This window comes from Silene latifolia, chromosome 8, assembly GCF_048544455.1.
Source record: "Silene latifolia isolate original U9 population chromosome 8, ASM4854445v1, whole genome shotgun sequence".
Taxonomy (NCBI): domain Eukaryota; kingdom Viridiplantae; phylum Streptophyta; class Magnoliopsida; order Caryophyllales; family Caryophyllaceae; genus Silene; species Silene latifolia.
The window spans coordinates 47,945,964-47,958,639 of NC_133533.1; positions in this window are offsets into that span (position 1 = coordinate 47,945,964).

The following is a 12,676-nucleotide window of genomic DNA, read 5'->3' on the forward strand; positions in this document are numbered from 1 at the left end:
TCGTTGTGTCAAACAAGGGCAAGGGTAAGGGCAAAGCTAAAGCCCTAGCAGTAGGTAAGGCAAAGTTTAAGAAGTCGAGGTTCGAGCAAGAGTGGGCCTGGTGAGTCGAGCACCTCATCAGGCGCGACAAAGAGCAAGAATGAAAACATGGAATGCCATCATTGCCACAAGACTGGGCATTGGAGGCGTACATGTCCTGTCTATCATGAGGACATAAAAGCAGGTCGCGTTAAACCTGTTGGTATGTCTTCTTCTTCTACTTTTATTCATATGCTTGAGATTAACCACGCAAGTTACGGAACTTGGGTACTAGATACTGGTTGTGGTTCTCATCTGTGTAATCATGTGCAGGGGCTCCGAAACATCGAACCCCTCGTAAAGGGTGAGGTGGACCTGCGTGTCGGGAATGGAGCACGAGTGGCTGCCGTCTCGAAGGGAACATATGTGATCCAGCTTCCTAGCGGATTTGAGTTAATTTTATATAACTCGCTATTATGTACCCATCTTTCGAAAAACATTATTTCGGTTTACGCACTTGACAAACTTGGATTTTCATTTGTAATAGAGAATAATTCTTGCATTTTCTCATTACACAATATGATTTATGGCAAGGCAGTCTCCATAAATGGAATTTATGTTTTAGATCAGACCACCGAAATATTACACGTAATGAATAAAAGGTTAAAGGTTGGTGACAAAGATCAAACGTATCTATGGCACTGCCGTATGGGACACATTAATGAGAAACGCGTAAAACAGCTCATCAAAAATGGAGCTATCTCGGCCTTTGATTTTCAATCATTTGGCACGTGTGAATCATGTCTCATCGGTAAGATGACTCGTATTTCCTTCAAAGGTGTTGGAATGCGCGCTGCTGACCTATTAGGACTCATACATACGGATGTGTGTGGGCCTATGTCAATCACCGCACGAGAAGGCTATAGGTATTTCATCACTTTCACGGACGATTTAAGTAGATATGGCTATGTCTACTTAATGAAGCACAAAAGTGAATCCTTTGAGAAATTCAAAGAATACCGAATAGGGTACGAACCTGCGGGCAGAAAGATTAAAACACTGCGTTCAGATCGTGGTGGCGAGTATCTTTCTCACGAGTTTGATCAACACCTTAAGGACTGTGGGATTGCCCTACAGTTAACTCCACCTGGAACACCTCAGTTGAATGGTGTGTCCGAACGGAGAAATCGAACTCTACTTGATATGGTTCGATCCATGATGAGTCACACGGTATTACCTGATTCATTATGGGGTTATGCTCTTCTGTCAGCTGCTCTAATACTTAACCGAAGTCCGTCTAAAGCTGTTGACAAGACTCCATATGAACTATGGAAGGGAACGGTCCCTAACTTGTCCTTTATACGGGTTTGGGGCTGCGAGGCTTATGTCAAGTGGAGACACGAGGATAAGCTCGGCCCGCGATCGGTCAAGACATACTTTATAGGTTATCCTAAAGGAACACTTGGTCATTACTTCTATTCGCCAACCGAACAACGTGTTTTTGTTGCGGCTAGTCCGACATTCTTAGAGAAGGAATTTCTCGAGAATGCAAAGAGTGATAGAACCTTGAACTGGGAGATTCCAGAACCAAATACCGAGCAACCATTGGAGGAACCAGTTCCTTCAATCCCTTACATGATTAATATTCTGAGGAACCTAGGAGGTCGGGAAGAGTCTATATTCCTCCGGAGAGATACATTGGTATGGTCGAGGAACATGACATAGATGACATTCTACTCTTAACGAGTAGTGAACCCGCAACCTATAAAGGTGCCATGACTAGTTCTGACTCAAAGCTATGGCTTGAGGCCATGCAATCCGAGATGGACTCTATGTATGAGAACAACGTATGGGATCTTGTTGACTTACCTGTTAAGGTTCGTCCCCTTCAATGCAAATGGCTTTACAAGATAAAGCATTCTGTGGAAGGTCAATAAGATATCTATAAAGCACGACTAGTTGCTAAAGGTTTCACCCAAGTGCCAGGTTTGCACTATGATGAGATCTTTGCACCCGTAGTCATGCTGCGTTCCATTCGGATTATCTTAGCGATCGCCGCTTTTCATGACTATGAAATTTGGCAAATGGATGTGAAATCCGCCTTCTTAAACGGCTTTTTGGAGGAAGAGTTGTACATGGTACAACCCGAAGGTTTCATTGATCCAGAAAATCCTAAGAAAGTGTGCAAGCTTAAGCGTTCCATTTATGGACTTAAGCAAGCATCTCGGAGTTGGAATCATCGCTTCGACCAAGTGATAAAAGAAAATGGATTCATTCGATCGGTGGAGGAACCATGTCTGTATATCAAGTTGAGTGGGAGCAAGATTGTCTTCCTAATATTGTATGTTGCCGACATACTCCTGATTAGGAATGACATACCTCTCTTAACTTCGGTGAAAGTATGGTTGAAGAACCATTTCCAGATGAAAGATCTGGGTGAGGCGCAAAGAATTCTGGGCATCCGTATCTATCGAGATAGATCACGTCGGATGTTATCTCTCAGTCAGGAGTCTTACATAGACAAGATACTAGAGAGATTCAGCATGACTAACTCCAAAAAGGGGTTTCTTCCTATGGCTCCAGGGGTGCATTTGAGCAAGTCTCAGGCACCAGTGACACCGGAAGAGAAAGAGCGCATGACACGGATTCCTTATGCCTCGGCTATAGGATCAATCATGTATGCCATGATATGCACACGTCCGGACGTGGCATATGCATTGAGTATGACAAGTCGATTCCAACAGCATCCAGGTGAATCACATTGGATGGCTGTCAAGAACATTCTTAAGTACCTACGGAGGACTAAAGATTGGGCATTGACTTATGGAGGCCCTCAAAAGCTATGCGCAACCGATTCTGTGACGATGCTAGCTTCCAAACGGATCGAGATGACTCGAAATCTCGGTCTGGATTTGTTTTACTCTTAATGGCGCTGCAGTGCGATCAGAAGAGTTCCAAACAAAGCTGTTACAGTGATTCTACGACGAGTCCGAGTACTATGCCGCTTAGCGAAGCTACAAAGGAAGCGATATGGATGCGTCAATTCTTACATGGACTATCTGTAGTGCCTAGTTCGAATGACCCGATCACCATCTATTGCGACAATAGTGGTGCCATCTTCCAAGCTAAGGAGCCAAAGTCTAGCAACAAGTCTAGACATGTACAACGGAAAGCTCATCTAATCCGAGATTACGTGGAGCAAAAGGAAGTAGTGATAGAAAAGATTGCTACAGATGATAACATAGCAGATCCTCTCACTAAACCATTACGACAAGATAAGCATGAAGGGCACGTTAATTCCATGGGAATTAAACATGTTCCTAAGTTGTAATACTCTTTTATGGATTAGATTCATTCCCTTTTGTACTCTATACAACATCATCGTTTTGATATTTATATATTTTGTTTTTCATGTGGATTTGTACGACAAATTTTGAACACCACAAAGTGAACTGAAAAACATTATTTTTTTTAGTCCTTAATTGCCCATATGAGCTGATAACTCTGGCAATTATTTTGTGACGTTGGTTGATGGTGGGTTCAACGAGCCATAAGTCAACCGGTTGACTGACCAATCACAGAGGCGAGTTATACGGATATCTCGTAGGACACCATTGTGACATCGACGTGGAGTCCTAAATGTTTTATAACATTCAGTGCCCGGTCGTGGATAGGACTTCCATGGTGATCCTAAGAGTCAATTCTTTTGACTATCGACTGTCTCTTGAGACTAAGGCAGATTTTGGGTGACTTTGGTTTCTTTCTCACGGTCATCCGTAATAGGGGGCCAAGTAGATTTTTTCGGTCATTTCATGCTTTGTGCTTAGATCGGAAGGAGTCGAGTTGAAGGAAATATTCAGCCTTTATCGGGTACTCGATATTTCTCGGGGCCACTCGAGGAGTCAGAATCGAAATGCATGGCCATGCTCGGATACGGATTCGTTTTATCGGTTAAGTTACTCTCTAGTCGGGGAAACCACTCTAGATACAGATCGATTGTAAATACGACCTTTGCGGATCCGGATCTGCAAATTGTTTTACATTGAGTGGGAGAAATTTTTAAATGAATATGAGAATCGGTTATCGCACATACACTTGTACGGACAAGTGGGAGTTTGTTGGAGCTGTGTCCTCCAGTTAGTGCGGATAACGTCATTGCACATACACTTGTACGGACAAGTGGGAGCTTGTTGGGGCTGGTGTCCTTAACAGTTAGTGCAAGGACTTATAAACCTCTAAAAGGATCAAAGGGCATACTTTTGGTATTATTATCAGTTGATCCACGTTTATCAATAACGGTTGGCTTGCTAGATAAGTTTGACGTTATTGTCATACAGATGGCGGTGATCAACTGGTCCCTAAAAGTCACACCTATAGGATACGTTTGAGAGATGTGACAGTATGAAAATACAGTCATGTTGATGCCAATTTTGACTAACCAGTTGGTCCGAGTTATTGACTAGTAATTAGTCAAACGTGATGTTGAGATATTTTATTTAATACGGATTAAATAAAATGGGCTAAGGCGAATTAAGCAGTTAATTCGTAAATTAAATATAAACGATTATATTTAATTAATGTATATTGAATAAATTATACAATATCGTCTTTGTCGGACATGTATTAATACTTCAACTGACCCGTGTTATTAGTTGATATTTTAATAGCCGATAACCGATGACGATTTATAATAAAAAAAAACCGCGTCATATACATTTTAGCGAGACGAGTCGGATCACGAGTTAAATGAGGAGAAAGTGGAAAGCCCACTCCCTCCTCTAGTGACCCGCGGACCGAGGCAACAAAAGGAGAGCCTTCTCTCCTTTTGAAACCTAATTCATTTAGACAACAAAATTAGGGTTTTGGAGATCATTTCTCTCTGAAACCTAGATCTCACATCTGGTAAAAACTCACATCAAGTTCTCTCAATATTGCAAGGCAATTAGAGAACACATTTCTAGCACAAGGGCATATTCTCAGACGTTCTTGGGTGCAACAATTAGGAGGAGGTCTACTTTGATCTCTCATTGCCGAATTGCACTAGGACCGAAGGTTAATCCTTGCGCTTAATCGTTTTTCATTATATTTCGTTTATGACCATATTTTACATGTTAAATTTACGTTATAGTCCTAAATTTAAAGGGTCTTATACGGATATTACCCCACAGTCATGTAAGGTAATGTATGGTGTACGCGCTTATTGGTTCATTTTAATGATATATTCACATTCCACCAAAAAATATAAAATTTTAGGTTATCAAAATAAAATAATTTTTTTTACAAGTGTATTAACTAATTTTTTGGGGGGGTTTTTGGTTATTTGATTAAAAAAGAGAGTTATAAGTTAATTGTTTGGACTTTTGGTTATAGGCTGGTCTTATACTATATGACAGTCCTATAGAACAATTTATGTTATAAAATAAGAAAGAAACGAAATTGTAGACAGATAATTCAAGGATAAGATTCAGTGGAGTTAGTTTATTCATCTTAATCAGAGGTATATATATAGTACTAGACTTGGCCACAGACCGGGCTCCTCCACCCACACCAAGTCCTGAACCGGCCCTTGGAGGTGGCGAGCTGATAGGGCCGGGCCGGGCTATCTACCTATCTGACCTTGGCCCGGTTCGGTGAGGAATATGGGCAAGTTGTTGTTGGGCCGGGCTGGAGGGCCGGGTTATATAATACTCCTTCATATTCACTCATTTCTTGTCTCTTTCCTTATTATACTAGTCGGATTTTTTCCCTCTTTTTTTTTTTTTTCTGGAAACTATTGTGTGATCCAAATACAATTTCATACGAAGTAAATTGTTTTGTGTGGTTCAAAATCATTTCTTTATTTATTATCCAAATATTATAAGGGAAGAAATGAGCGAATAAGAAGGAGTGTGTCTTTTTTTTAAATTAAATATTATGAAAAGGAGAAAAAATGAAGGGCTTGATCAAAATAGTATAGTTTTGAAGTCATTTTTCAAAAATTTATAATATTTAAGGTGCCTACGTATTTTTCTCAGAAGAATCAAAGCCCACGTAGATCTTTACTTACCTGACTCACATGTGTAGGGATTGGTGGTGGATGGATCTTCCTAGGTTGGAGATGTTGGAGCTTGTGTCCTCCACAAATTAGTGTGATAACATTTGTAAATCTCTTACAGGTTCACAAGGGTATATTTCGTATATTTAATCAGTTGATTAACGTTTACCTAATAACGGTTGGCTTGCTAGAAAGTTTGACGTTATTATCATGCAGATGGCGGTGATCAACTGGTCCTTAAAGGTCACACCTATAGGATGTGTTTGAGAAATGTGGTTATAGAAATATAATCACATTGATGCCCAATATGACTAAACAGTTAGTCAATGTGTTGATGAGACAATTATTTAATGAAGATTAAATAATATTAGTTGAGACGAATTAACTGTCAATTCGTAAAATAAATATAATAAGTTATATTTAATTAAATGTATGTAATGTTAGCTTGGACGAATTAATCTGTTAATTCGTAATTAAATGTAATCAGTTATATTTAATATCAACAAGATGAATGTGTCATAGTGGTAATAGTGAGGGTACACAAACCAAGAGGTCAGGGGTTCGATCCTCACTAGATGACAATTTAACACATTTTATACATTTTTGGAAAGACCAAAAATAAGGAGATTATACTCCTTATTTCGGTCAGATGGGCCGAAATTAGGAAAGATTTATTCTTCCTAATTTTCGGTCAGTATAAGAAAGAAAGGGAGAGAATTATTCTACCCTAATTCTTTTTCTTGACCTAGCCTCCTCTCTCATTAGAAAAATACAAAACAACTAAATTTTACAGAAAATTTTAGATCGATTCTAGCACAATCAATAGGGCATATCTAGGGCATGTCTCATATCGTTTTGGGTGCAACTGATAGGCGAATATCAATTTTGATATTGTTCTTAGGCCAATTTTGCTAGGACCGAAGGTTAATTCTGAATCCTTTATACTTTGTTTATGTATTTTGTTTACGACTATTGATCATCACTGTTAAATTCGTTATAATCCTTCTATATTAAGGGAAGTATACAGATTATTTCCCACAAGTGGTATCAGAGCACTAGGCCACGAATTTTTTATCTTGATGATTTTCATAAAAGTGTATGTAAACAACATAAGGAATTTCGAAAAGAGAGAAAAAAAAATTTCGGCTGTAAAAATTTTTTTTGGCCGTGAGGTAAATTTTTTTTTACCGTCTGTTTTTTTTCGTTTTTCCCTCTTATTGTTGATGATTTAATTTCCATTTGATTCATACAAATTATTGTTTTAATCAATTAAGATGATAATAAAATGAATTTGTAGATACCTTGATTTAATTCGGATTAAATTGAATTGTATATGGAATAGTCATGTTGATGATTCAAGAACTTGTTTTTGCTATATAGTTTTAGCATATAAGATTAATCATGTTCTTTAATTTATTTGCTAAATCATGTTCTAAATAGCAATTGTAAACATTTTCTTCATCGTTTTTGAATTAGGGCTTTTTGCCGCAAAAGGGAATTAAATTTGACGGCTAATTTTTTTAGGGTTTGCCGTGGGATTAAATTAAAAAAAAAAAGGTTTTCTGTTTTTTTTGGTTTTTTCTTCGAATTGCCGAAAGAAAGAAAATTTGGAAAGTTTTTTTTTCTCTTTTGTTTTGCCTAATTGCCGAATTGAAAAAAAAAAAAACAAAAGGGGCTGTTTTTTTTTTCCAGCCGAGACCAAATAAAAAAAAAGGATTTTGTTTTGTTTTGTTTTTGGCCAATTAGTTATGGTGAAACGGTTCACAATTATAAGATACCGAATTATTTTAATTCAGTTTAAAATTTTGACGGATTGAATTCATATTACAAGTTTAATATGGATTAAGAGTGAAATTAATGTGATTAATTGAGGAATTGTCACTTAATTTAATTTAAATAGGTGGTTTGGATAAATTAATCAACATAATTAAGGAATTGTGTCATGTATGTTTAATTTATTTTTAGTTGATGCTTTTAATTTTGTTGAATGAATCGATTGAATGAATTTTTATTTACGTATTTAATTTTGCAATCGGTTGTAAATTGTAATACTTAGTGTGACCTTAGTCAAATTATGTTTTCGTAATGAAGGAAACATGATTTTTTTATGTAATTATGAGATCTCGAATCTCCTTTTATTTTAGTTTTGAGTTTTGAAATTAGAATGTAATAAATAGGTCAATTATGTAATTTTATTTATTGTAATTTTAAAGAAGACTAAAGATGGAGATTGGAGCTCACTGCCGCTACATGGATCAAGATGGAACATCAAGACAAGCTTCTCGGGTCCATTGATGGATTCCAAACTTGTATTTATTGTTCATTTTAATAGGATAGGCCACACTAGAACTTCTACTGTTTTTACGTTTTTTTTCTTTCTTATTGTCTTTCATTCATGTTAGTTTTATGCATCATATTCCGCCTAAAACCAAACCACCTACTTCTAAAATGCATGAAAATTGACTCATATAGGTTGTATGTTAGTTTTCATGGACATACAGATGTCACAGTCTTATTAAGTCATCACCTTAGTTTATTCATTCTCGCATGCTAGATATTAGTTCACTTAAAATGAATTAAAATAAAGTTGATGGGATCTTCCTCTAAAACGGAAATTGAGATTAGTCTTTATAAGGGCAAACATCTATGAAGCCCTTCTTCTTCGGTAGGCCTAATATGACCCCTTCTACGTTGGGTAAGTAGTTGTGTTGACTTGTTTACCTCAACATCATAGTCCGAAGAGTTTCTCGTGATTATGATGGACTAAAGATAGAATTTACAGATATTTATCGACCAAGAATTCTAACGGTAGAATTAGCTAAAAGGTTAGCTTATCAATTTGCAGAGAATTGAGTCTTGGCGACATTTATATAATTCTTGAGGGAGGTCAATTGTATAAATGTTTTTGAGTCTTCGCGTTATGACATTAGTTCATTAGACTTAAAATCAACACGATGCACATGCTTATTATTTTTATTCTTCTTTCGCAGTGTAGAACACGATTATTTTCGATAATACTGTTACAACAAATGGCTGGAAATAACGCAATCCCAATGCCTAGTGCCACACTAGATCGTTCATCCTGGCTAAAAGTATTCATGGACCAAATGAATCGGTCCACGCGGCAAGAATGATGGGTTCAACTTTGCGGATCGGGAGGTGGCACTACGGAATGCTGCCATTGCTGACGGTAAGCTCAGGTACTTAACTGAGCCAATACCGGTCAACCCAGGCCCCAATGCAGGAGCCAACGAGTCACTCGCTTATAGTGATTTCGTTATGGAAGCGGGTGCGATAAAGAACGTACTCATCTTTGCAATGGAAACCAATTTGCAGAGACGCTTCATTGCCCAAGGTGCAAACAAGATTTTCACCACGCTCACTAACGAGTTCTCAAAGGCATCGAGAATCGTTACATATGAGCATACCTGTCGCTTCTTTGATGCGAAACTCCAGAAGGGCCAACCAGTTAGCCCACACATTCTTCACATGATTGAGAATGTCGAGAAGCTGGAGGCACTGAATTGTAAAATCAGTGAGAGCATTGTCATTGACCTAATGCTTCACTCTCTTCACGGTGGTTTTGCCCTTTTCAGGGCGAACTATAACATGAATGACTTGAAAAAGAGTCCTCATGAGCTACACTCCCTTCTCGTACAGACCGAGAAGGATATGAAATTGAGTGGGAGCATGAAGCAGGATGTTCTCACGATTCACAACAAGGGTAAAGGTAAGGGCAAGGCTCATGGCGACCTAGCTGTAGGTAAGCCAAAGTTCAAGAAGCCAGGAAACGGTAAGAGTGCGCCTGGTGAGACTAGTGGCTCACAGGGCAAGGCAAAGAGCAAGGGCGGTGACATAGAGTGCCACCATTGTCACAAGACTGGACATTGGAGGAGGAACTGTCCTGTCTACCGTGAGGACATCAAAGCAGGCCGCGTCGTTCCTGTTGGTATGTCATCTTATATTCATATGATTGAGATTAACCATGCAAGTTTCGGAACTTGGGTACTAGATACTGGTTGTGGTTCTCATCTGTGTAATCATTTGCAGGGTCTAAAGAACATCATACCTCTCGAAAAAGGTGATGTGGACCTGCGAGTCGGGAATGGAGCAAGAGTTGCTGCTGCCTCGAAGAGGACATATGTAATCCAACTCCCTAGTGGTTTTGAGTTATCTTTAAATAACTGTGTGGACAATGGGCCACGGGGGCGCTTGGTGAACAAGCGTTTGCATTTTTGTATGGAGTCGCCACCAATTTTTATGGGAAATTGGAACCGTTCGAATACCTCGTGTCATGTCAAGACACAAAGTAGAGACATGAACACTAAGCAATCGTTACCCTTAGCATTCTATGTCTAGAATGACTCTCGTGGATGCCAATGAACACGGGTGTTCATAGATATCTGGAGTAAGGGGTGAGGGTACGTATTAGGAAGCTCTTTTGATCGAACACCTAATCCCGCCCGCCTCGATAGCGGCCTCTACTAATGATTAGGGAAGTTATTCGTACTTGATATATCGTCAGCTATATGCATGCAATGCAACATCCAAGCTTTAATCCTAGCATGTGAGAATTGATACTAAGTCGGTTGACACGTAATTAGCAAACAATTAATGTCGAGGTTGGATTTAATGCTCATTTACATGTGAAAACACACAAGCAATAAAAGAAATACAATAATTATGAACTACAATAATGAAAATTACAATAATTACATTGGGTTAGGCGGCTTATGTCAAAAATACCTTTAAAACGGATAATTTGAGAAAAAGAAAGAAAAAATGAAAGAAAGAATCAAATAAATCAACGAACAGGAATTAGCGTGATAATACGGATAATAGTTAGTTATACGTAAACTAATTAAACTAGGTCAAGGTAGAAACGGAGTTCAGGGACAGAACTCAGCCAGGAACAGGCGCAACAGAGTTGCGTCTTTTGGAATAGGCGCAGCAGACGCTGCGTCTGTTCCTTGGCTCAGTTCTGGCCGTGAAGCCGTAATTGCAAATCATTAATGTTCGTAGGTTAAATTAATGATTGATTATGATATATACTCGAATGAAAGTGATTAGCATGTTATTTAACATATGAATGGGTCGTGAAAACAGTAAGACATGAATAAGACAGAATTAAACGAATTAACGTAAGATTGATTAATGATAGAAGTGAAAAATATTAATGAGTGAACAAATTAATTCAACTAATTAAGTTAGATACGGTGGATTAATGACGAATATGCGATGAATACAACGAAAGACGGATGAAAACTATATCAAAGACGAATTCCAGAAACCCAATATTGATGAATTGAATCTCTACAACCCGGGATTGAATTTAATGACGAAAACCCGCACATATTGGATTATTAGGGATTTAAGTCGGATTTATGATGATTAAAACATATTAATGATGATGATTATAATATACATGTGAATTATATGCTACGATGAAGAATTAACACACAAACGAAACAAAAGAAAGGATTTTGGGACGAATAACGAGAGATCGAACGAAGAAGAAAGGAAGCGAGAAGCTGCGCGCCTCACGAAGAGGCGCAGCAGGAACTGCGCTCCTTCGAAGAGGCGCAGCAGTTGCTGCGTCCTTTCTCGGCGGTTATCTACTGGTAATCCGTAAAAAGGGGTTTTAAAACAAGGTTTTAGAAATCGGTTTTAACGAGGTATTTTCGACATAAACCTTATAATTGATGATGCAATAAATAAAATACAATAAATAAAAGAGAGATTACACCCTCAGACTTACATGTTGACAAAACGAGGACTAAGATATCGATTAGTGATGCTCGACGCGAATGCAAAGAAAGTGCCCTCGTAAGAGAAAAACGATTAAGTTAATTAAGTTGATTGATGTGGAGTTGGTCAAATTGGTCGGTCATGCAAACGGGGAGGCTGGTACTCAGAAGGATCCGAGCTTACGTGGTCGAAATTTCAAGCACGTAGACGCCAAAAAGTAAGAACAAAGTCTAGAATGCAAAGGGAGAAGAGAAGGGCGGACACTCGCGTGAGAAATATGAGGAGCGAAGGCTCTTATTTATACTAATCACGTGGAGGAATTAGGGTTTCGGAGACTCTTTGGAAGTGAATCTCGGAAAGATATGAAAAATATACGAGAAACATGCAGAAAAGGGCACTGGGAAGAGGCGCGGCGACTGCATGCGTCTCTTGGAAGAGGCGCAGCCGCTGCTTGCGTCGTTCCCAAGTGGTTTCCTCCTGCAGAAGAAAGATTTCCGTGTTTGAGTTATGGTAGGACGGAAATAATTCGGTTTTCCTTAATATCTTATGTGAATATTACGGGAAATTTTTTACTAAAAGATAAAATTTATGAAATATGAAATAGAAATATCCGGAACATTCCAGAACATTCTGATTCGGGATTTAACGGTTTTCAGAAAATGGAGACGGTTTTAGGCCCGGACTCCGAATGTACTCTAATTACTGTCAAAACGACCGTATCGGGACGTAGATGACAACTAATAGGTAGACATTAATATTTGAGCAATCACTTGACGATAATCTTACGAATTGTCACAAATCGTTCCGCGCACCAAACATGCGGCCCAATCATCACCGGGTGGTTTGCGGGAGGTGCAGAAATGAGGTATCTACAGA